Source organism: Bombina bombina, chromosome 1, assembly GCF_027579735.1.
Source record: "Bombina bombina isolate aBomBom1 chromosome 1, aBomBom1.pri, whole genome shotgun sequence".
Taxonomy (NCBI): domain Eukaryota; kingdom Metazoa; phylum Chordata; class Amphibia; order Anura; family Bombinatoridae; genus Bombina; species Bombina bombina.
Window position 1 is genome coordinate 728,707,640 of NC_069499.1, and position 27,160 is coordinate 728,734,799.

At 39.1% G+C, this 27,160-nt stretch overlaps 1 protein-coding gene across 4 annotated transcripts in view; it reads right to left on the minus strand.

Annotated features, from left to right (window-relative positions):
- The window catches only part of FGF13 (fibroblast growth factor 13), a 615,132-nt gene that overhangs the window by 404,592 nt on the left and 183,380 nt on the right, over positions 1–27,160 (minus strand). The window contains exon 3 of one of the 4 annotated variants that reach the window (XM_053699238.1): positions 26,076–26,156. The exons of the other annotated variants lie outside the window; for them this stretch is intronic. The gene's annotated coding sequence lies outside the window, so the exon portion shown is untranslated. The remainder of the gene's footprint in view (positions 1–26,075; positions 26,157–27,160) is intronic. 4 annotated transcript variants of the gene reach the window in all.

Consider the following 27,160-nt stretch of genomic DNA (forward strand, 5'->3'; position numbering starts at 1 on the left):
CCAAGGGTCTTGTTGAAAAAAAGATCACTTTTATTCTGTGAACGTTTTCGGATCAAAACGATCTGTCCTCAGACATACAAAGGTTCTTTGTATGTCTGATGACGGATCGTTTTGATCCGAAAACGTTCACAGAATAAAAGTGATCTTTTTTTCAACAAGACCCTTGGGGGCATATTTATCAAGCGCCGAATGGAGCTTAAAGCCCCGTGTTTCTGGCGAGTCATCAGTCTCGCCAGAAACAGCAGTTATGAAGCAGCGGTCGCAAAGACCGCTGCTCCATAACCTGTCCGTCTGCTCTGAGCAGGTGGACAGACATCGCCAAAAATCAACCCGATCGAGTACAATCGGGTTGATTGACACCCCCTGCTGGCGGCCCATTGGCCGCGAGTCTGCAGGGGGCGGCGTTGCACCAGCAGCTCTTGTGAGCTGCTGGTGCAATGCTGAATACGGCGAGCGTATTGCTCGCCGTATTCAGCGAGGTCTGGCGGACCTGATCCGCACTGTCGGATCAGGTCCGACAGACCTTGATAAATAGAGGCCTTGGAGTGCTCTTTTGTTTGGATATATTGATATTTTGAGCAGCACCCAGGGCATTAATATTGGGAGTTCAGGAGTGCAATTTGTTTGGACTATATATATATATATATAGATATATATACATATTAAGATGTGTGTATATATGTTTCTCTATGGAAAAGCCTTTTGTAGCCCATTTTTTCTAACACCTTATGCCTTTTACCTTTAAGTCCTTATAACTTTTTAATGCAATTTTTAAAAAAAAAAAAAAACAGTTATTATGAGTGTAACTGTACTTTTTGATGTATTTTTAAGTGTTTTGTGCAACGTTTTATTCTAGCATAACAGTTAACCAGAGCTCTGAAGTCGCAGCAATCATTCTAGCATAAATCGTGATTGTGCTCACACATTCGTATTTACTTTTAACTTGTAATATGAGCAGAATGTAACTGGCATGCAAATGGCCACAAAAAAACCTGATATTGCTTGCTCGCACACAAGCGATAGCGCGCCACTTGTAATCTAGCCCTATGTGTGTGTCTATTTCCACCAGCGTTGCGTTGTTGGCTCTCACTCTGTAAGCGCTTGACTAAGCCAGCTGGGACACAGGGGACTATTCTAGCACTAAATTTATCTGTATCACCGAGGTTAGCAATAATGCTGATCACAGAATCAAAGAGCTACTGAGAACAGCAGCATCCTTACATCTTCACCTGACAAGATCATTGATCAGTCCAAACTCAAGGAGCTGAGTAAACAAGGGAGGGAAGTAAATAACTTAATTTAGCAAAAGAAAGTGCAGATAGGCCAATTAAATCTTAGCACTTTCAATTTATTAGAACAACTATTTTTAAATATCTTAATGAACTTAAAGATGCTTTTTGTTCCTTTCTGCTAAGTAGAAGTTCTATCACATGAAACAGAAATGTATTACTTTTTAATGCAGTGGCCATATTTTACCAAACTTAAATCCGCAAACTGAAATCTAAATGGAATTAAAAAATGCAGTATTTGTATTATTTTGTACCTACTAATCCCTACTGTCTGATAAGGACAACTGCCTCTGCTTTATAGGGGCAGAGGGATTCGTCTCTGCAAGATCTCATTGGTTTATTCCGGGAAGGAACATTAGTTTAAAAAACAAGCAATACATTTTGAAATACAGAAACAGAAAAAGGGCTGGATACATACAAAGGGAACTCTAGTTCACTGGGCACACCAACAGGACAGATTTTCATGAACTAGAGCACAGGTGAAATAGTCACCTAATGGTTGAGAGCAGGTTGACAGCCATGGTTACTGATTACCTTATTATTTAACCTGTACCTTCCACCTGTCCGGCATCCTACGGGATTGTCATGGGTTGGGAGGTATGTCCTGTTGTTCTGTATGCAGCCCCTTGGTGTCACAGTATTAAAAGACAGACTGAACCCTGCCCATGAACACACCCACTAAACCTCCCACACAATCTAAAATCCCACCTGTATCCCTGCTAATCCGCACATAACTCCGCCCACCTGCTCATTTCCTCACCCACAAATTACCACCGTCCACGATCTTTTAACCTCCCACATCATGGAAATTATCTGTCAGATGTTAGAAGGTATGAACTGGACAGCTGATGTGCCTGGGGACTGGAGCTGAAACATTGTCCTAGGTGTCTCTTGGGCTGCCAGTTGGACAAGTCTGTTCTCAGGGACTTTATACCTGTGCAATCTTTCTAAACGTCTTTAATAAAAACATCTAGAACATATATATTGCAACTGCACCATCACAGAATTGTTAAATCCACAAATATTTTGGTGATGCATAAACTTATAGGAAAAACAGCCTTAAAGGGACAGTCTACCATAGTTATTGTTATTGTTTTAAAAGATAGATCATCCCTTTATTACCAATTCCCCAGTTTTGCATAAAAATAATCTAAGAACCCTCTGACAGCCCCCTAATCACATGACTGTGACTTGTTATTATCTATTGTCTTAAATTTAGCATTGTATTGTGCTAGATCTTAAATAACTTTCTGTGCCTGAACACAGTGTTATCTTTATGGCCCATGTGAACTACCAAGTCTTTTGTTTTAAAAAGCAATTTAAAAAGCATGTGATTAAAGGCAGTCCACAAGGCCTTAGAAATTAGCATATGAGCCTACCTATGTTTAGTTTCAACTAAGAATACCAAGAGAAAAAAGCAAATTTGATGATAAAAGTAAATTGGAAAGGTAATTAAAATTACATGTCCTATCTGAATAATGAAAGTTTAATTTTGACTAGACTATCCCTAAGCAGGACTAAGTACAAACAGTTTGCCGGTGTTCTGTTACGGGGCCAAACTTTCAAAAGAGCGAACCATGTCACTTCCTGTGACGTTTCATCAGCTGTTGCACTCATTTTGCCCTAAATGTGCATGCGTGCCAGCCGCATACTTCACGGTGAAACTATTTAGGCTTGTGAAATTCTGAAACCTTTTTATAGCACATGCGTGGGCTTTTCTATCACAAATGGGGGTGTTTTATGGAACGATGTTTATTCAACACTGTATGTGAATTATGGTGTGAAATAAATGTATACTTATTTTAAAATATGTATTTATATATATATAACCTCAAACATGGAACAATGTTTATTTTTCCCTGCATGACAAACAGCCACTCAGCTATCGCCACTGCATGTCGTATTTTAAAGTAAACATAAATTGAAGTGCTTTGAATGCATGCCTTCTTCTTTTTATGCGTTTGAGGTTATATATAAATAAATATTTTTAAATAAGTATACATTTATTTCGGTTTCACACCATAATGCACATACAGGGGCATATTTATCAAGGTCTGGCGGACCTGATCCGACACTGCGGATTAGGTCCGCCGGACCTCGCTGAATACGGCGAGGAATACGCTCGCCGTATTCAGCATTGCACCAGCAGCTCACAAGAGCTGCTGGTGCAACGCCACCCCCTGCAGACTCGCGGCCAATGGGCCGCCAGCAGGGGGTGTCAATCAACCCGATCGTACTCGATTGGGTTGAATTGCGGCGATGTCTGTCCGCCTGCTCAGAGCAGGCGGACAGGTTATGGAGCAGCGGTCTTTGTGACCACTGCTTCATAACTGCTGTTTCTGGCAAGTCTGAAGACTCGCCAGAAACACGGGGCATCAAGCTCCATACGGAGCTTGATACATATGCCCCACAGTGTTGAATAAACATCGTTCCATAAATCCCCCCCATTTGTGATAGAAAAGCCCACGCATGCGCTATAGAAAGGTTTCAGAATTTCACAAGTCTAAATATTTTCACCGTGACGTATGCAGCCAGGTATGTGATGACGCTGGCACGCATGCTCATTAGGGGCAAAATGAGTGCAACAGTTGATGAAACGTCACAGGAAGTGACATGGTTCGCTCTTTTGAAAGTTCGGTCCCTTACCAGAACACCGGTTCTAATAAAAATGATGAACTTAACACAACAATCTAGTTTATTAATACAATATAATAATAAATACAACCTTACTCAGGAAGAATATATTATTTCTTGCACAATTTCTTTTCTCTTTCAGCTTTTTGCAAAATGATATAAGTAGTAATAAAAGTTGGCACTGGGAGCTTTTTGTTAAAACTTTAAAACCACAAAGCATTTTTACAGCATTTGCACTCATATGAGGATTGCAAATTAATGGGCTGCTGTGTAAGCATCCTAAAAAAAATGAATTGTGCCATTATAGGATAGAAGACAGCTGAATGCAAACCTCCAGGGCTTCTTTTTAAACCATTAATTAACTCATTTTCAAATTACATGCCTGTCAAAAATTAACATGTAATATTTAATATTGGTACTAGAGACAGTTCTGTTGTAAAGAGTAGTCATCTGATTTCTAATTAAAGAACACAATGATTGCAAAATGCTGTCTGTCTCTCTCTCTCTCTCTCTCTCTCTATATATATATATATATATATATATATATATATATATATATATATATATATATATATATATATATATATATACAGGGAGTGCAGAATTATTAGGCAAGTTGTATTTTTGAGGATTAATTTTATTATTGAACAACAACCATGTTCTCAATGAACCCAAAAAACTCATTAATATCAAAGCTGAATATTTTTGGAAGTAGTTTTTAGTTTGTTTTTAGTTATAGCTATTTTAGGGGGATATCTGTGTGTGCAGGTGACTATTACTGTGCATAATTATTAGGCAACTTAACAAAAAACAAATATATACCCATTTCAATTATTTATTTTTACCAGTGAAACCAATATAACATCTCAACATTCACAAATATACATTTCTGACATTCAAAAACAAAACAAAAACAAATCAGTGACCAATATAGCCACCTTTCTTTGCAAGGACACTCAAAAGCCTGCCATCCATGGATTCTGTCAGTGTTTTGATCTGTTCACCATCACATTGCGTGCAGCAGCAACCACAGCCTCCCAGACACTGTTCAGAGAGGTGTACTGTTTTCCCTCCTTGTAAATCTCACATTTGATGATGGACCACAGGTTCTCAATGGGGTTCAGATCAGGTGAACAAGGAGGCCATGGCATTAGATTTTCTTCTTTTATACCCTTTCTTGCCAGCCACGCTGTGGAGTACTTGGACGCGTGTGATGGAGCATTGTCCTGCATGAAAATCATGTTTTTCTTGAAGGATGCAGACTTCTTCCTGTACCACTGCTTGAAGAAGGTGTCTTCCAGAAACTGGCAGTAGGACTGGGAGTTGAGCTTGACTCCATCCTCAACCCGAAAAGGCCCCACAAGCTCATCTTTGATGATACCAGCCCAAACTAGTACTCCACCTCCACCTTGCTGGCGTCTGAGTCGGACTGGAGCTCTCTGCCCTTTACTTATCCAGCCACGGGCCCATCCATCTGGCCCATCAAGACTCACTCTCATTTCATCAGTCCATAAAACCTTAGAAAAATCAGTCTTGAGATATTTCTTGGCCCAGTCTTGACGTTTCAGCTTGTGTGTCTTGTTCAGTGGTGATCGTCTTTTAGCCTTTCTTACCTTGGCCATGTCTCTGAGTATTGCACACCTTGTGCTTTTGGGCACTCCAGTGATGTTGCAGCTTTGAAATATGGCCAAACTGGTGGCAAGTGGCATCTTGGCAGCTGCACGCTTTACTTTTCTCAGTTCATGGGCAGTTATTTTGCGCCTTGGTTTTTCCACACGCTTCTTGCAACCCTGTTGACTATTTTGAATGAAACGCTTGATTGTTCGATGATCACGCTTCAGAAGCTTTGCAATTTTAAGAGTGCTGCATCCCTCTGCAAGATATCTCACTATTTTTGACTTTTCTGAGCCTGTCAAGTCCTTCTTTTGACCCATTTTGCCAAAGGAAAGGAAGTTGCCTAATAATTATGCACACCTGATATAGGGTGTTGATGTCATTAGACCACACCCCTTCTCATTACAGAGATGCACATCACCTAATATGCTTAATTGGTAGTAGGCTTTCGAGCCTATACAGCTTGGAGTAAGACAACATGCATAAAGAGGATGATGTGGTCAAAATACTCATTTGCCTAATAATTCTGCATCCCTGTATATATCTATATATCACTGGATTTAATAGCAGAAATTAATCATTTAATGTGATGTGTCAAAGTAAACCACCCCTTCTTCATAATAAAACTAAAATAATATATAACATCTATCTATCTATCTATCTATCTATCTATCTATTATCTATCCTTTCTATAATCTATCTATCTATCTATCTATCTATCATCTATCTATCTATCTATCATTCTATTATCTATCTATCTATCTATCATCTATCTATCTATCTATCTATCTATCTATCTATCTATCCTTTCTTTCTATCTATCTATCTATCATATATCTATCTATCTATCTATCTATCTATCTATCTATCTATCTGCCTGTCTAACTGTCTATCTATCTATCTATCTATCTATCTATCTATCTATCTATATTATCTATTTTACGGCTCCCAAGAGTGTGATGCTTGGTTCCTAGTATCCAGGCAAGTGATGTTTTATACAAATTAGTACACATGGATAGTAACAATTAAAAGTTAATAGGATGTTAAATAAAGACATTTTAACCACTCCAGCAGGATAGAGCAAATTAGGTATACAGGGTTGTATACTCCTTGCACACATGGGAAATGTAATGATTTTGTTTAGATGCCTCATTACAGCTCGTTAGATTAAAAGTAAATAAATAAAAAACTTCAATTTTTAAAATGCAGTTGGAGAATAAAATGTTTTAATACTAAGGTGACAAAATTTCCCAGACCCAAGTTCAGAACACCACAGACCCAAATTCTGGATACTGCATAAATGTTTAATGTATACAGGCATGTGACAATGCAGTAGTTTACCTACCATAATAGGTGATAGTAAAAACTATTGCTAAGATAAAACTCTTCTCATCCTTACTTACTAAAATTAAGAAGAGCTGCATACTCCCACACACACACTCACACACTTACACACTCACACACAGACACCCTCACACACACACACCCTCACACACACACACACCCTCACACACAGACACCCTCACACACACACACACCCTCACACACAGACACCCTCACACACAGACACCCTTACACACACACTCACACACCCTCACACACAGACACCCTCACACACAGACACCCTCACACACAGACACCCTCACATACACACACCCTCACACACAGACACCCTCATACACAGACACCCTCACATACACACACCCTCACACACAGACACCCTCACACACACACACACCCTCACACACAGACACCCTCACACACACACCCTCACACACAGTCACAGACACAATCACACACACACACATACACACACCCTCACACACAGACACCCTCACACACAGACACCCTCACACACAGACATCCTCACACACAGACACCCTCATACACACACACATACACACACCCTCACACACACACAAATAAATGTGAGGGGTATATTCTGCAAAAAAAAATAATAAACAGTCAAAATTCTGGTGAAATTCTTGAATACTGACATTTATACCTGCCCCTAATTGTCCTTAGCAGGATTGATAGACACTTTATAATTCATCAAAATTAAAATGTTATGCTTTTATCTTAAATATTTAAACTAATATAACAACTAAAATAATGACTAGGGCATGTCCGCCCAATATGTGAATTAGATCTTTTATATCTGTCATTAAGTAAAAGATTTAGAATAAATGTACACATGTTTATTAAAGGGTATGTCTCAAATAGAAAACAATTCAAATTTACAAACAATGTTAAGGTCATTTGGGATGCTGTGCTTAAATGGACACTGCACACTAGATTTTCTTTGCATAAATGTTTTTTATACAGCCCATCTGGTAGCGTTTTTGTAACAATGTATAGTTTTTCTTATTTTTTAATAATATTGTGCTGATTTTCAGACTCCTAACCAAGCTCAAGTATCAGATGCTTACCCAAGTATATATGCTCCTGCTGCTCTTGTATGTGTAATGGGTCTTTTCATATGCATTGGAGGTGGAAGGTTCTGCTCTTCCTGTTTTCTCAGCCTCTTTCAGTGAGGGACCCAGCCTAACCTCATCAACAGTGCTAAATTGGAAGCTTCTAAGTAAGTTTTTAAAAGGTTTTAAACAGCATTTGTAGATCAGTATCTGTGCATATTCTTCTTTATAGTATTGTCTGTTACATGCAGTTATATGTAAATTGGTGTACACTGTCCCTTTAATTACCATGTATTGTGTCATTTTATGGTTTGTTAGTGTAAATATATTTTGTTAAATATGAGAAGAACACAAATGAAAGTTTCTTGGAAAACTAGCTACATTAAGCACTTAAAGGAATAAAAAAATGAGAATAATGAACTGACATTTCTGTTTCTAGTTCAGTGAGTAAAAAAAAAGAGAGAGAGAGAGAGAGAGAGAGAGAGAATATATATAGCATATTCTTAAAGCAAAGATGAATTAATTAAAGACCAGGAGGAGGAATACATAAATACAATCTAAAAATGGCATGTTGTATTATTACATCTATCACTGTTGTTTCTTTGGTAACAGACAGATTTATTTATTTTATATTAGAATAATAATTTCGTATGTGTCCACTGTTTTGAGTACATTTAATGGATGCAACAGATATTTCACCTGCTGTGCACAATGCTGCCTGCTTTTTCTATGTCCGTATCAATGTTATCTTTCAGAGGCAATTTACAATGGATAGAGCTAACCAAATACATTGCTGCCTGTTTCTATGCTGTCATTCAGTTGGTGGGATCAAGCTTGTGGCTGTATAAGATTTTATATTTCAAATAAAGTTGTTAAAACCCCCCAGAAAAGAGCAGGGACATTGGATAATAGCTGACAACAATGGGTTAAATTGAAATAAAACAAATTACTTAAGCTAAAGACATTGGACCCATTTTTCAAGCTTCATATGTAGCTCTGGGGGCCCGATCGCTGCAGACTCGAAAGTAAGAAAGTAGCAATCATTAGACTGCAGATTCCTAACCAATACACTAGCAATTAGTTGGTGGATTAAATCACCCCAGGTACGTTCGCCTCAGGGTGATTGACAACCCCTACCCACATGCCTTTGGGCTAGGGCGAGCAGAAGGCGGCAATGCACAAGCAAAAGCTAGTGCAATGTTAAATATGGGCAGCGTTTTGTTTTAATACGTTGCTTGCAGTTTGCAATCCCTGGTGGACAGGTTCATGTGAGAACATTGTCTGTCCACCAGATGCTAAAATGGGGCCATTGTATTATGGTATGCAACATACATAATTATCGGTATCAGAACTGATACACCACATCATTGTCTCTATAATACATCACTAACAAATTTGCAATTTTATTTATACGAATATGGAAGTGATAAATGATCACAACTGAAAACCAAAATTAGTTCAATCCCATACATGTAATATCCCTAAACCCTTACAACTAAACACACTAATACTAGCCTACCAGACTGATTCGTCAGTCCTCATCATTATGGAATCAATTACATACCATGCCTACTTACTATATCTATCTATCTATTGGGTTCTTGTAAAGCACGGCTATTCATCCGTAAGGTTTTCAAGGCGCTGAGGGTTGCAGTTCAGTCGAAGAGCCAGGTCTTGAGGTCCTTTCTGAACTTAGTTAGGGCGGTAGCTTGTCTGAGGTTTTCCTGATGCGGGGGATGACAGCGAGGACTTGGTCGGCCGATCGAAGTTGTCTGGCAGGGGTGTAGAAGGTAACGCGGTAGTTCAAGTATTCGGGACCGATGTTGTGGAGGGCCTTGAATGCGTGGGTGAGAAGCTTGAAGGTTATTCTTTTGTTGATGGGGAGCCAGTGCAGGTCCCGCAGGTGTTTGGTGATGTGGCATTGACGAGGGATGTCAAGGATTAGTCTGGCCGAGGAGTTCTAGATGTGCTGTAGTCTCTTTTGGAGCTTGATGGTGGTGCCGGCGTAGAGTGCATTACCATAGTCCAGTCGGCTGCTGACGAGGGCGTGACAGTCTTCCTGGTCTCGATTGGGATCCATTTGAAGATCTTTCGCAGCAGGTGAAGTGTGTGGAAGCATGCAGAAGAGTACGGCATTGATTTGCCGGTCCATGGAGAGCGATGAGTCCAGGATGACGCCTAGATTTCGTGCATGGTCGGTGGGGGTTGGAGGGTGTCCGAGGGCTGTGGGCCACCAGGAGTTATTCCAAGTGGATGTGGTGGGACTGAGGACGAGGACTTCGGTCTTGTCTGCATTCAGCTTTAGGCAGTTGTAGCTCATCCAGGTGGCGACTGCTGTCAGCCCTTCATGGACGTTTCTCTTGGCGGTGGTGGAGTCACTGGTGAGTGAGATGATTAGCTAGGTGTCGTCATCGTAGGAGACGATGTTGAGGTTGTGTCATCAGGCGATGGCGGAGAGAAGGGCCATGTAGATGTTGAATAGGGTGGGGCTCAGCAAAGATCCTTGGGGTACACCGCAGCTGATTTCTGTGGGCTTGGAGGTGAAGGGTGGGAGTCTAACTTTCTGGGTTCTGCCGGTGAGGAAGGAGGTGATCCATTCCAGGGCTTTGTCGTGTATTCCGGCATCGTGTAGTCAGTTGCGGAGGGTGAGGTGGGAGACAGTGTCAAATGCTGCTGAGAGGTCTAGGAGAATGAGGGCGGAGGTCTCTCCTCGGTCGAGTAGGGCGAGGATGTCGACTGTGGCAGCGAGGAGGGTGGTCTCGGTGCTGTGGTTGCTCCTGAAACCGGATTGGGAGGGGTCCAGGTTGTGGTTGGCTTTGATGTAGTCAATGAGTTGTGAGTTGATGGACTACTCAATGACTTTGGCCGCAAAGGGGAGCAAAGAGATTGGGCGGTAGTTCTTCGGATCATTGGGGTCAGCTGTGGGTTTTTTCAGTAGGGGTTTTAATTCCAGTCATCCGGGAAGGTGCCGGTTTCGATGGAGCAGTTGATGGTGCTGCAGAGCTCGGGGGGTGTCACCCGCTTTGTTGAAAATGTGATTCGGGCATGGGTCCGAGGGTACTCCGGAGTGGATCGATCTCATGATTCTGATGGTGTCCTCTGTGGTGAGGGGGCTCCAGATGGTCAGTGGAGGGTAGGCGGTGGTGTATTTGGGTGAGGTATCGGTGGGAGTTGGTGGGTAGGCAGTGGTGGGTGAATTCTGGGGCACGAAGCTGTCATAGATGTTGACGATCTTGCGGTGGAAGTACATTGCAAGGTTATCACAGAGGTCCTGGGAGGGCGGGATGTCATTGGTGTCGCTGTTGGGATTGGAGAGTTCCTTGATGACTGTGATTAGCTCCTTGCTGTTGTGGACGTTGGCATTGATTCTATCTTGGATGGCTGTCTTGTTGGTGGTTTTGATGAGGTGGTGGTGGGTAGTGATGGCTTCTTTGCAGGCTGTTTTATTTTAGGGGGTCTTGCTGGATCTCCAGGTCCTTTCCAATCGCCTGCAGTGGCGTTTGGAGTCCTGGAGGGCAGGGGTGAACCAACTAGCCTTGTTGGTGGGTTGGCAGTTGGACGGTTTCTTGAGATGGGTGAGGGTGTTGGTGCAGTCTGTAAGCCAGTGGTGGAGGTTGCGGGCGGAGGAGTTGGCATCTGTGGAGGTAGCTGGGGGGGCACTTGTTCAGGGTGGAGTGCAGTTGGTCTTCGGTGATGTTGTTCCAGTTTCTGCAGGGTGGGTGGTGCTGCCGGAGGTGTGCGGTGGGTTTGTTGAAGGAAAAATGTATGCAATTCTGGTCGGTCCAATGGAGTTCGGTGATGTGTTTGACTGAGATGTGGTTGCCTGCAGAGAAGATAGGGTCGAATGTGTGTCTGGCTAAGTGGGTTGGGGAGTTGACAAGTTGCTTTAGTCCGATGGTTCCAAGGTTTTCTAAGTGGTTGGCAGTGTTGTGGTCATTGGGGTTGTCTAGGTGGAAGTTGAGGTCACAGAGGAGGATGTAGTCTGTTGAGGGGAGGGCGTGGGGTGCGATGAGGTCGGTGATGGAGTCACAGAAGGCAGGACGAGGTCCAGGAGGTCTGTAGATGAGGGTGCCACGGAGGGTAGTGTAGGTGTTCCAAGCCTGGTGAGTGGTAGTCGGAGCTGGTTGTGACGTGGAGGGAGTGTTTTGCTACCGTGCAGGTGTGCTGCAAACCTCATACAAATATTCTTGAAAAGCTTGTTTCTCATAGTGTTTTTCCATATTTACCCTATCTGGATATAATAAAAACATTTTATTCCCCTTTAATATTTATTTATATATAAAAACTTCTGTAGGAGTAGAATGCCATAGAAAAGGAAGCCTAAAGTCATCTTGGTTGATTACAATATTGATTGTATTGGGGCCCAGTTACTTCAGTTGCCTAGGCACTTTATAGACTATAATTGATTTACTAAGTAATATTTGAAGTAAAATACATTATTCAGGTTATGATGTTTTTTTTTCTTCTATGTAGGGTTTGTTAGAAATGGCAAACTTTTAACAAGCTATTTCTTTCATGTAATTAGCAAGAGTCCATGAGCTAGTGACGTATGGGATATACATTCCTACCAGGAGGGGCAAAGTTTCCCAAACCTCAAAATGCCTATAAATACACCCCTCACCACACCCACAATTCAGTTTTACAAACTTTGCCTCCGATGGAGGTGGTGAAGTAAGTTTGTGCTTGATTCTACGTTGATATGCGCTCCGCAGCAAGTTGGAGCCCGGTTTTCCTCTCAGCGTGCAGTGAATGTCAGAGGGATGTGAGGAGAGTATTGCCTATTTGAATGCAGTGATCTCCTTCTACGGGGTCTATTTCATAGGTTCTCTGTTATCGGTCGTAGAGATTCATCTCTTACCTCCCTTTTCAGATCGACGATATACTCTTATATATACCATTACCTCTACTGATTCTCGTTTCAGTACTGGTTTGGCTATCTGCTATATGTAGATGAGTGTCCTGGGGTAATTTAGTCTTATTTTCTGTGACACTCCAAGCTATGGTTGGGCACTTTTGTTTATAAAGTTCTAAATATATGTATTCAAACATTTATTTGCCTTGACTCAGAATGTTCAACTTTCCTTATTTTCAGACAGTCAGTTTCATATTTGGGTTAATGCATTTGTTTTAATAATTTTTTTCTTACCTTCAAAAAATTTGACTCTTCCCTGTGGGCTGTTAGGCTCGCGGGGGCTGAAAATGCTTCATTTTATTGCGTCATTCTTGGCGCGGACTCTTTTGGCGCAAAAATTCTATTTCCGTTTCCGGCGTCATACGTGTCGCCGGAAGTTGCGTCATTTTTTTGACGTTATTTTGCGCCAAAAATGTCGGCGTTCCGGATGTGGCGTCATTTTTGGCGCCAAAAGCATTTAGGCGCCAAATAATGTGGGCGTCTTATTTGGCGCGAAAAAAATATGGGCGTCACTTTTGTCTCCACATTATTTTAGTCTCATTTTTTATTGCTTCTGGTTGCTAGAAGCTTGTTCTTTGGCATTTTTTCCCATTCCTGAAACTGTCTTTTAAGGAATTTGATCAATTTTGCTTTATATATGTTGTTTTTTCTCTTACATATTGCAAGATGTCCCACGTTGCATCTGAGTCAGAAGATACTACAGGAAAATCGCTGTCAAGTGCTGAATCTACCAAAGCTAAGTGCATCTGCTGTAAACTTTTGGTAGCTATTCCTCCAGCTGTTGTTTGTATTGATTGTCATGACAAACTTGTTAAAGCAGATAATATTTCCTTTAGTAAAGTACCATTGCCTGTTGCAGTTCCTTCAACATCTAAGGTGCAGAATGTTCCTGATAATATAAGAGATTTTGTTTCAGAATCCATTAAGAAGGCTATGTCTGTTATTTCTCCTTCTAGTAAACGTAAAAAATCTTTTAAAACTTCTCTCCCTACAGATGAATTTTTAAATGAAGATCATCATTCTGATTCTGATGATTCCTCTGGTTCAGAGGATTCTGTCTCAGAGGTTGATGCTGATAAATCTTCATATTTATTTAAAATGGAATTTATTCGTTCTTTACTTAAAGAAGTACTAATTGCTTTAGAAATAGAGGATTCTGGTCCTCTTGATGTTAATTCTAAACGTTTGGATAAGGTATTTAAAGCTCCTGTGGTTTTTCCAGAAGTTTTTCCTGTTCCTAATGCTATTTCTGCAGTAATTTCCAAGGAATGGGATAAATTGGGTAATTCATTTACTCCTTCTAAACGTTTTAAGCATTTATATCCTGTGCCGTCTGACAGATTAGAATTTTGGGACAAGATCCCTAAAGTTGATGGGGCTATTTCTACCCTTGCTAAACGTACTACTATTCCTACGTCAGATGGTACTTCGTTTAAAGATCCTCTAGATAGGAAAATTGTTTCCTTTCTAAGAAAAGCTTATCTGTGTTCAGGTAATCTTCTTAGACCTGCTATATCTTTGGCTGATGTTGCTGCAGCTTCAACTTTTTGGTTGGAAACTTTAGCGCAACAAGTAACACATCGTGATTCTCATGATATTATTATTCTTCTTCAGCATGCTAATAATTTTATATGTGATGCTATTTTTGATATTATCAGAGTTGATGTCAGGTTTATGTCTCTAGCTATCTTAGCTAGAAGAGCTTTATGGCTTAAAACTTGGAATGCTGATATGGCTTCTAAATCAACTTTGCTTTCCATTTCTTTCCAGGGTAACAAATTATTTGGTTCTCAGTTGGATTCCATTATTTCAACTGTTACTGGTGGGAAAGGAACTTTTTTACCACAGGATAAAAAATCTAAAGGTAAAAACAGGGCTAATAATCGTTTTCGTTCCTTTCGTTTCAACAAAGAACAAAAACCTGATCCTTCATCCTCAGGAGCAGTTTCGGTTTGGAAACCATCTCCAGTCTGGAATAAATCCAAGCCAGCTAGAAAGGCAAAGCCTGCTTCTAAGTCCACATGAAGGTGCGGCCCTCGTTCCAGCTCAGCTGGTAGGGGGCAGGTTACGTTTTTTCAAGGAAATTTGGATCAATTCTGTTCACAATCTTTGGATTCAGAGCATTGTTTCAGAAGGGTACAGAATTGGTTTCAAGATGAGACCTCCTGCAAAGAGATTTTTTCTTTCCCGTGTCCCAGTAAATCCAGTAAAAGCTCAAGCATTTCTGAAATGTGTTTCAGATCTAGAGTTGTCTGGAGTAATTATGCCAGTTCCAGTTCCGGAACAGGGGATGGGGTTTTATTCAAATCTCTTCATTGTACCAAAGAAGGAGAATTCCTTCAGACCAGTTCTGGATCTAAAAATATTGAATCGTTATGTAAGGATACCAACGTTCAAGATGGTAACTGTAAGGACTATATTGCCTTTTGTTCAGCAAGGGAATTATATGTCCACAATAGATTTACAGGATGCATATCTGCATATTCCGATTCATCCAGATCATTATCAGTTCCTGAGATTCTCTTTTCTGGACAAGCATTACCAGTTTGTGGCTCTGCCGTTTGGCCTAGCTACAGCTCCAAGAATTTTTACAAAGGTTCTCGGTGCCCTTCTGTCTGTAATCAGAGAACAGGGTATTGTGGTATTTCCTTATTTGGACGATATCTTGGTACTTGCTCAGTCTTTACATTTAGCAGAATCTCATACGAATCGACTTGTGTTGTTTCTTCAAGATCATGGTTGGAGGATCAATTTACCAAAAAGTTCTTTGATTCCTCAGACAAGAGTAACCTTTCTGGGTTTCCAGATGGATTCAGTGTCCATGACTCTGTCTTTAACAGACAAGAGACGTCTAAAATTGATTGCAGCTTGTCGAAACCTTCAGTCACAATCATTCCCTTCGGTAGCCTTATGCATGGAAATTCTAGGTCTTATGACTGCTGCATCGGACGCGATCCCCTTTGCTCGTTTTCACATGCGACCTCTTCAGCTCTGTATGCTGAAGCAATGGTGCAAGGATTACACGAAGATTTCTCAAATAATATCTTTAAAACCGATTGTTCGACACTCTCTAACATGGTGGACAGATCACCATCGTTTAATTCAGGGGGCTTCTTTTGTGCTTCCGACCTGGACTGTAATTTCAACAGATGCAAGTCTCTCAGGTTGGGGAGCTGTGTGGGGATCTCTGACAGCACAAGGAGTTTGGGAATCTCAGGAGGTGAGATTACCGATCAATATTTTGGAACTCCATGCAATTTTCAGAGCTCTTCAGTTTTGGCCTCTTCTGAAGAGAGAATCGTTCATTTGTTTTCAGACGGACAATGTCACAACTGTGGCATACATCAATCATCAAGGAGGGACTCACAGTCCTCTGGCTATGAAAGAAGTATCTCGAATTTTGGTTTGGGCGGAATCCAGCTCCTGTCTAATCTCTGCGGTTCATATCCCAGGTATAGACAATTGGGAAGCGGATTATCTCAGTCGCCAAACGTTACATCCGGGCGAATGGTCTCTTCACCCAGAGGTATTTCTTCAGATTGTTCAAATGTGGGAACTTCCAGAAATAGATCTGATGGCGTCCCATCTAAACAAGAAACTTCCCAGGTATCTGTCCAGATCCCGGGATCCTCAGGCGGAGGCAGTGGATGCATTATCACTTCCTTGGAAGTATCATCCTGCCTATATCTTTCCGCCTCTAGTTCTTCTTCCAAGAGTAATTTCCAAGATTCTGAAGGAATGCTCGTTTGTTCTGCTGGTAGCTCCGGCATGGCCTCACAGATTTTGGTATGCGGATCTTGTCCGGATGGCCTCTTGCCAACCGTGGACTCTTCCGTTAAGACCAGACCTTCTGTCACAAGGTCCTTTTTTCCATCAGGATCTGAAATCCTTAAATTTAAAGGTATGGAGATTGAACGCTTGATTCTTGGTCAAAGAGGTTTCTCTGACTCCGTGATTAATACTATGTTACAGGCTCGTAAGTCTGTATCTCGAGAGATATATTATAGAGTCTGGAAGACTTATATTTCTTGGTGTCTTTCTCATCATTTTTCTTGGCATTCTTTTAGAATACCGAGAATTTTACAGTTTCTTCAGGATGGTTTAGATAAGGGTTTGTCCGCAAGTTCTTTGAAAGGACAAATCTCTGCTCTTTCTGTTCTTTTTCACAGAAAGATTGCTATTCTTCCTGATATTCATTGTTTTGTACAAGCTTTGGTTCGTATAAAACCTGTCATTAAGTCAATCTCTCCTCCTTGGAGTTTGAATCTGGTTCTGGGAGCTCTTCAAGCTCCTCCGTTTGAACCTATGCATTCATTGGACATTAAATTGCTTTCTTGGAAAGTTTTGTTCCTTTTGGCCATCTCTTCTGCTAGAAGAGTTTCTGAATTATCTGCTCTTTCTTGTGAGTCTCCTTTTCTGATTTTTCACCAGGATAAGGCGGTGTTGCGAACTTCTTTTGAATTTTTACCTAAAGTTGTGAATTCCAACAACATTAGTAGAGAAATTGTGGTTCCTTCATTATGTCCTAATCCTAAGAATTCTAAGGAGAAATCGTTGCATTCTTTGGATGTTGTTAGGGCTTTGAAATATTATGTTGAAGCTACGAAATCTTTCCGTAAGACTTCTAGTCTATTTGTTATCTTTTCCGGTTCTAGAAAAGGCCAGAAAGCTTCTGCCATTTCTTTGGCATCTTGGTTGAAATCTTTAATTCATCTTGCTTATGTTGAGTCGGGTAAAACTCCGTCTCAGAGAATTACAGCTCATTCTACTAGGTCAGTTTCTACTTCCTGGGCGTTTAGGAATGAAGCTTCGGTTGACCAGATTTGCAAAGCAGCAACTTGGTCCTCTTTGCATACTTTTACTAAATTCTACCATTTTGATGTATTTTCTTCTTCTGAAGCAGTTTTTGGTAGAAAAGTACTTCAGGCAGCGGTTTCAGTTTGAATCTTCTGCTTATGTTTTTCGTTAAACTTTTATTTTGGGTGTGGATTATTTTCAGCAGGAATTGGCTGTCTTTATTTTATCCCTCCCTCTCTAGTGACTCTTGCGTGGAAAGATCCACATCTTGGGTAGTCATTATCCCATACGTCACTAGCTCATGGACTCTTGCTAATTACATGAAAGAAAACATAATTTATGTAAGAACTTACCTGATAAATTCATTTCTTTCATATTAGCAAGAGTCCATGAGGCCCACCCTTTTTTGTGGTGGTTATGATTTTGTATAAAGCACAATTTATTCCAATTCCTTATTTTATATGCTTTCGCACTTTTTTATCACCCCACTTCTTGGCTATTCGTTAAACTGAATTGTGGGTGTGGTGAGGGGTGTATTTATAGGCATTTTGAGGTTTGGGAAACTTTGCCCCTCCTGGTAGGAATGTATATCCCATACGTCACTAGCTCATGGACTCTTGCTAATATGAAAGAAATGAATTTATCAGGTAAGTTCTTACATAAATGATGTTTTTATATCTGTTCTCTTTACAGCTCTTCAAAGCTAATCAGTAGCCACTCAAAAATACACTATATTGTAGATTACATTTTGCAAGTCTGAATATCACTAGCTGTTGTTATTAAGTGCCTTCAAGAAAATAATTCACTGTTAACAACCCAAATGACCTTTTTAAATTATTGCAGTAATCATCATGTTTGTAATAACAACATGAAAATAATGAATACAATAACAAACTATTGTGCCTGCCGAGGTACACTAGTTACCAAAAGTACTTATGTTTATTGGTTGACAAATCTGTCACATTCTGCTTTATATGGGTGTCAATAAAATACTTATGTTTACCTCAAATTAGATGATTTTTTTTAAATAGGATGTTAATTTTATTTTCTTGAGATCATAATGGTTCTAGGGAATATTAAAGGGGCATCCCAGCCAAAAATGGAATGCACATAAGTAAATAGGAGTATTTTGCAATATTCCGTTATTTGTATTATCAAATAATGCTCCTAGTTAAAGTTTTAGTAAAAGTCAACCACTTTTTCAGTGATAGTATTTAATGTAAATGGTCAAGTGGAGCATATCTAGATATTTGTATGCACCTTTTTACAGCATGTCTGTTCGGCTTGTGGTCTGTATCAGTGTTGAGTAATCACTGATGAGATAAAATAATAGCTTTTACATAAAGCATTTTTGCTAACAGAAGTGACTGGGATATACCTTTCAATGTTCCGGCACACAAAGCTGACATCAATGCAAATAGTATGGACTGTAAAATGATGAATGACTAAAATATTATGGCTGCAATTATTAGAATTATCTTTCATACAAACATACAATACCTTATGATGTGTGTGTCTGTGTGTGTGGGTGTTTATGCGCACGCGCAAACATATGGACATATCCTATTTCCCTGACAAACTCACAAAATATTAATACAAACATATGGTTGGCTCATTTAAGTACTACATTCCTCTTAACATGTATTATTTTAACCAGGGACAATGAGGTTGTGGGAGGAGCCTAAACACTCCAAGGTGAGTCAAAGTAGAATAGGGGTGGAGTTAAGACAATCTAATGGTGGGAACAGGTGTCAGATAGGCAGTCCATAAGCAAAGATGGGCATATCTGAACAGGGTTTCAATAGACATAAACAGAGAATAGAGAAATAGCAAGACAGAGAGCCCAAGCTGAAATCTGTGTAAAGTGGGCTGGTTGGTAGCTCTAATTATGGTTTTATAGATTCACACAAAAAAAAAAAATTAAATCACTTTGTAAACTCTAAGGGGCGTATTTATCAAAGCGTCAACTAAAAATACGCCGGAACTCCGCATTGTATTTGTCGCAAGATTGATCCACCATAGTTCTCAAAGCGTCAAGATTGGTAAATGTTGAAATTTGTGATGTAAAATATGATCCTGCAATCTCAATCCAACGCAGATCGATGTGAGTTGAAAACAGTGGTATTCTTTTCCGACTCAGCATACCTGGTTTTCAATCCGCCACCCTTGAGGTCGCGGATGCCATAGAACTCAATAGGAGTCTGAAAACACAGAATGCTTATGTTCGATGTTGCAAGAGAATGAAGCATATGACATAATAAAAGTAAATTAGAAACTTTATTAAATTTGTATACCCTTTCTAAATTAAACAATATTATTGCTCCAGATTTGGTGCACTAGTAGATATAGAGATAAAAATACAAAATTCATTACTACTTATGGATTATGTTACAACTTTGTCTCTCATTACAAAGCAAGGGGACAATATTATTTCTACAAATTTGACTCAACACTTTTCGCACCAATTATGATGCAAACTCCTAAACAACCCACACACTAGTGAATGTTTCCACCAATTTTGATTGGAATAAATATGCATAATCACATGATTTATGACATCAGCCAATCTGATTCAAATACAGATTATAAACTATCACTAACTAATCAAATTGCTCGATACTTGTGTCATTGATCACTCATCAGAACTTGTAAGTGCCATTTGTTACATTGTGTATTATACTTTGAAAGTATGTATATGTGAAATTAGTATTAAAGATAAACATTGATGCTAACATTAGGACACACAGTGTCATATTTTAAGTGAATTTTTTTTTTTTATTTATTGAAGTCTCCCAACTCCACCAGCAAAATCACAACAATGTATACATCACATCTCATATCAATACAGAATAGTAGCGCATGTAATACAATGTGTAAGGTAGTTGTAAAGGATATCTAATTCGCATACAAGAATAACATAGTTTTAAACTGTTTATCTCCTTATGGTAGAGTAAAGTACGGCCTCTTATATTGCAGATAGGACTCATTACACCCGAAAAGAAAGAAGGAGTAATAAGAGTACCTAGCTTAGAGAAGAAGGAAAGAAAGAGAGGGACATAAGAGGAAAAGTAAAGAATGAAGTAAAGATTGAAGTAAAGATTGAGTGCTCGCAGAACTTTCCATTAATTAATTCCAACCTCCTATTAGGCCCTTGTTTCAACGGCTCTTCTTGTTTGCATCCTAACAGTGTCCTCCCAAACTATCCATTCTTCCCAAACTTTTAGGAACTCCTGTCTTTTGTCTAATAGGGACGATGCTATGTTCTCCATTTGATAATAATATCTAATTTTGTTTAGGATAACATCGTAGTGGGGGACTGATGTTTTCCAATATTTAGCCATCACTGTCCTAGTTGCAGTACATATTATACCTACTAGTTTTAATGATTGTCTGTGTAATCCCTCAATAGGGAAGTGTAGTAGGGCCTGTTCCATACTTAGCTTAATCCGTCTATTAAAGATATTGCTTAGGAGTTCAGAGGTGGCGTCCCAAACTTTTTTACTTTCGGGACAATCCCACCACATATGATTGTATGTACCCTCTATCTGACAACCTCGGTAGCATTGAGATGACCTAGCCATGTTAGATTCCAGCTGATAGTATTTAAATCTACTGGGGTAGTTATACCATCTATATACAACTTTAATATAATTTTCCTTTAGGTTTGCGCTAACAGAACACGCTAGGCCTTTCTGGATCATGGTTGCCCATTCTGTTGAGTCTCTAACAAGGTTAACCTCGTCTTCCCATTTTTTAATAAAGTATAACTTCTCAGGGTGTCTGCCAACAGACAACAACCTATAAAGACTAGAGATTGTACCCCTGATTCGGGAATCGGATTGACAAAATTTCTCATAAAGTGTGGGAGTGTTCGAGGTTCTTAGTCTGCGGATCTTATCTATCCTATTTTTGAGTTGGAAATAGTGGAACCAGGAATGCGGTGTGGAAGGTTGGAGGTCGTGATATTGCTGGAACGAGATAATCTCAGAATTTTGTAGTGCATCAGCAATTCTATACAAACTTTTGTTGGCCCATATTGTATTAGTGTGGGTATTATGGTGGTCCGAAAATATGGACAGCGGTGTAAGAGGGGAACCCTCCGGAATCAAATTATATTTTTTTTGTAGCCTATCCCATAGTCTCAGGGTGTGTCCTAGTGATGTACAATTTGTCCAGGAGTCTGGTCTATCTTTTTTAGGTGTCCAGAACATCTGATAGACTGGGTTAAGGTTTAATATATCTCCCTCTAGCTGAACCCAGGCTAGTTCACTATTAGAATTATGTAGGAGTGCTGTTTGAGCTAACCTAGCAGCATTGTAATACACTTGGAAATCAGGTACTCCCAGTCCCCCTTCAGTTTTAGGTTGCAAAAGGGTACGCCTATTTATTCTCGCTTTCTTATTAGCCCAAATGAAATCAAAAACGTTTTTTTGGACGATTTTAAGATCTTTTGTGGGGATATCTACAGGTAGTGATCTAAATAGGTACAGCAATTTTGGAAGTATCACCATCTTACTGACTACCATTTTACCATAGAACGAAATTTTATATGTACTCCAGGACTTCATTTCTTTATGGAGGTGTTTGTATAGCGGAGGATAATTTAGTTTATATAACTCTTTTAGGTTGGAAGGGAGGAAAACTCCGAGATATTTGATCGCCCTAGTAGCCCACTTAAAATCAAAATTAATTTCCAACAGTTTTTTGGTATGACTGGGGAGATGAACCTCAATGGCTTCACACTTGTCATTATTAACCTTGTAACCCGAAAGGGTGCCAAAGGTTGATAGAAGCTCATATAAAATTGGTAGAGATAGTAGTGGTTTGCTAATTGTTAGGATGATGTCATCAGCGAATAGGGAAAGTTTGTGATCTTTTTTACCTACTGTTATACCGGAGATATCTCTGTGGTTTCTAATGCTAGCGGCTAAGGGCTCAATGCACATGGCAAATAGCAGGGGCGACAATGGGCACCCCTGCCTGGTACCATTATTGATATAGATTCTTTTGGATTGATAGCCTGCTACTCTAAGATAAGCTGATGGCTTACTATAGATGGCCTGAATCGCTTTACTAAAGGAACCTGAGATTCCAAACTGTGATAGAGTTTCATTCATGTAATCCCAATGGATTCTGTCGAATGCCTTCTCTGCGTCCAAAGATAGGAACAGAGAAGGCACTCTTTCTTTTGTTGCAAAGTCAATCAAGTCGATGACCCTGCGTACATTGTCTGGGGCCTCTCTCCCTGTAATAAACCCCACCTGGTCATTCGAAATCAGTTTGGGTAAATGTAGATTTAACCTAGTGGCCATTATTTTAGTAAGGAGCTTAAGATCTAAATTTATGAGCGAGATTGGTCTATAATTTTTGCAATGAAATTTGTCCCTACCAGGCTTTGGGACCACACATATTCGTGCCATTAATAATTCCTCTGGGATCACACCACCCTCTAGGATATAGTTAAATGACTCTAATAAGTGAGGGACAAGCTCCCCTGTGAATTTTTTATAGAAGCTCCCTGAGTACCCATCGGGTCCAGGAGCCTTATTGCTTCTGAGTTGTTTAATTGCTATAATAATTTCCCGGGCTGTAATTGGGGAGTTTAATTGATCTGAGGCAGTTTTTTCTAGTTTAGGGATACGGCAAGCTGTTAAAAACTCCTGTATTCTATGTTTCCTAGACTCGGCTTGATCTCTCGGTATTCCATATAGAGACTGGTAAAAGTCTGCAAATGAGTTAGCAATATGCTTAGGGTTGTTTATGACCGAGCCCGACCTAGTCTGCAGCTGGGGGATAGAGGAGGACCTGGTAAGATTTCTAATCTTTCTGGCTAGCATGCGATCCGGCTTATTGGCATAGACAAAATATTGTGCATCAATAATCCTTAAATGGGCTAATGCTTCCTCATCAAGTAGTTTATCTAGTTCTTTTTTTTTTAAGTTATTAGTTTGATTAAGTTGGGGCATCTGGTCCTAATTAATTGCCTATTTAGGTTTTCAATCTCTCGTTTCTTGTCCTCTATAATCTTTTTTTCTGGCTATTTAGGTTAGCTTTTTCTTTAATAAGGAAACCTCTCAAAAAGGCCTTAAACGCTCCCCACTCAAATAGGGGATTGGGTGTTGAATTTTTGTTATTTGCCCAAAAGTGACTAATTTCCTGGGTAAGTTTCTGGCATATCACATCATTCCGTAATAAGGATGTGTCAAGGGACCAGGATCTGTCCCTAGATGGATCAAAAAAGCCTTTGATCGCGACTTCCACAATGGAATGGTCCGACCAGCTGGTTTGTGCTATATTGGCGTATGTAGTTAGGGGGCATAAAATCTGACTCGCAAATATGTAGTCGATTCTAGAAAAGGAGTTATGTGCCGCCGAGTAATATGTGTAGTTCTTAACTCCTGCGTTATGGAGTCTCCAAATATCTTGTAGATTATGGTCTAATATAAAATCGCTTAATATTTTTTTAGGGGGTGTCCCTGTCTGGGGAGATCTATCCATATTATCATTAAGTGTCAGATTAAAGTATCCACCCAAAATAATTTTGTATTTTTTCCAGGAAGTCAACAATTTACTAATTTTGGCCATAAAGTGTCCCTGATTTTCATTCGGGGCGTATATGTTTCCTAGCACTATCGAGTTCCCATGTATCTTCCCCCTTAGTATTATGAACCTACCATCTGGGTCTCTAATTACTTCTTCTTCTTGGAAATTTAACGATGAATGTAGGATAATAGAGACCCCTCTCTTTTTCTTATGACCAAAGGAATGATACTGGATCGGAAAAGCCGCGTCCCAGTATTTCGGGTGTTGTGTTGAAGTAAAATGGGTCTCTTGTAACATGATTATGTGGGCCTGTTTATTTTTGTAATCTGCTATAGCTTTTTTCCTTTTGATGTGGGAGTGGAGCCCCCTGACATTATGTGAGATAATTTTAAATGACATCTTAAGTGTGCATAATCACGCAAATGTAAGCCCAACATACGTTGTGCTCTCCCCCATACCTGACATCCAGAACCACCTTTTTCCTGCCTTCTAAAATCCACCTCCACCATCCAACTCACAGTGTCATATTTTAGACAAGGATTTTAAAATTCGAATTGATGTTTGATTCAATCTAATCTTAAACTGATAGCTCAAAGGGATAGCCCACCTAACTATAAACTGTCATGATTCAGATACAGCAGAAATTAAAATCACCTCTTTACTGTTTTTAGTGTATTTCTTCCTTCTCTTGAATTTCTTTTTCAGTAAGAAATGTCATCTTATATGCCAGTCCATTTTACAACACCTGTAAAGAGTTGGTTTTTAAAACTAGATTACAATCAGGAGGGGTTACACAGGTACAGAGAGAAAACGGGCCCAGCTCTTAAAATATCCATTGATTGCAAATAAATATATATGATACCCTGATTACATGCTATATTCACAATTATTCCTGCTCAGAATAATAATACATTTACACTATATACATATAGTGGTATAAATAAACACAGAGATAAGAAAGACAACATTGTTTAGAACAAACATAGGAATATGTAAATATATTTGCAAAAGATTTCTGACATAACACACACACATATATATATATATATATATATATATATATATACACACACCCAAGTATGTGCAAAGATATATGTATGTACAAATTCTAGAATTAATAATCATTTATTAAAAAAAAATTAGATAAAAGCATATCATGACTTCTAGAAATACAAATACACATTAATTTATGTGAAAGTATCATATAACAGATTTTTTTGTTTAATAAATAAATATAAAAATAACTTTGTTTGTTGAGGTATAAATGTAGCTATTTCTTGGACATTAACAGATGAAAAATAAAAGATTAGCTTTAGAGAAATGTGCTTGTTCATAGATAGTAATGAAATGGTATAAATAAAGTTGGGAAAAACCTGAATAACCGCAACATTGATGACTGTTAGTTAACAACTGTCTGATGCTCTTCGCACCGTACTTGACGCGCATATTTTTGACGGCTTTTTTGATAAATAAGGAGATCGTATTCAAGTCTGCGGCAGCGATATTTGGAGATCTCTGGCAAGCGTATTGATCCCGGCAAATGTAACATAGTTGACGCTTTGATAAATAGGCCCCCAAGGCTGGACTGTCAAATACACACCATGTTTATATATATATATTGTCAGAGTTGAATCAATACATAATATAGAAAATTCTGATTAACTGTTCCTTAAATAATATGTGAACAATGAATAAACATTTATTAGAAGCAAATTCCAATTCCAGTTTTCAAATTAAATACATTAGTGTTTAGATACATCAAACTTCCATTATATATTCTGACAAAGCAAACATTTAAGCTTGAGTTTACCGTACAACATTCCCTTTGCTTAATTGAAATATTCTTTGCTACTGCAGCTACTTTGGACTCACTTTGTTAACAGTCTGTTGCTCTTGGTTTGTCTTCTCCCCAGATTTAATGAAGCAGCCAGGAACGTCAGTTTGTGGATAAATCTGGAATGCAAACCTGCCATAAATCTTCTCTCCTCTTTCCTGGTCATCACATCAGATTATGAAATGTGCCTTTTTGCCGTGTTATTGGCTTTTAGGAATGTAACGCATTTTGCAAATTGTCATGGTAACAGAAAGCTTGCATTTTAATTCAAAACCAATAACATTTCGTAATTGTAACAAAAAAAAATGTTTTGTTTGATATCTCTTAAATATTCCACTAACTAACTATAATAACAAAACTAGAGCTGTTTTGTTATGTTTTTATTATAACAGGTTAAAAGGCTTATGGGAATTTTTTTTAAATAGTGACATTAATACAACTGGTAAATAATTGAACAACTTCCTAACAAACCAATTTGACAAACTGTATTGGTCAGCAATGAAGAAAAATCTTATTTAAAAACAAACCAATTTGACAAACTGTATTGGTCAGCAATGAAGAAAAATCTTATTTAAAAACAAACCAATTTGACAAACTGTATTGGTCAGCAATGAAGACAAATCTTATTTAAAAACAAACCAATTTGACAAACTGTATTGGTCAGCAATGAAGAAAAATCTTATTTAAAAACAAACCAATTTGACAAACTGTATTGGTCAGCAATGAAGAAAAATCTTATTTAAAAACAAACCAATTTGACAAACTGTATTGGTCAGCAATGAAGACAAATCTTATTTAAAAACAAACCAATTTGACAAACTGTATTGGTCAGCAATGAAGAAAAATCTTATTTAAATGGTTAATATAGTTTTCCATAAAAAAAGTGACAAACTATTTAAATCATGAAAGTTTACTTTAATCTTCCTTTAACCCCTTTGCCACCAACTATGAACATATAAACAAATAGTTATCTTTTTCACAAACTTAGGGTTCCTTACTGATATTACTGACATATTGACATTCATTCACAAACAATCATAATGATTGGAGGAATGATCAGCCGGGCAAATAGAGGGGGCCCACAAATGGCTTCTCCTTGGCTCACGGTGTGCTGCTTAAGCTG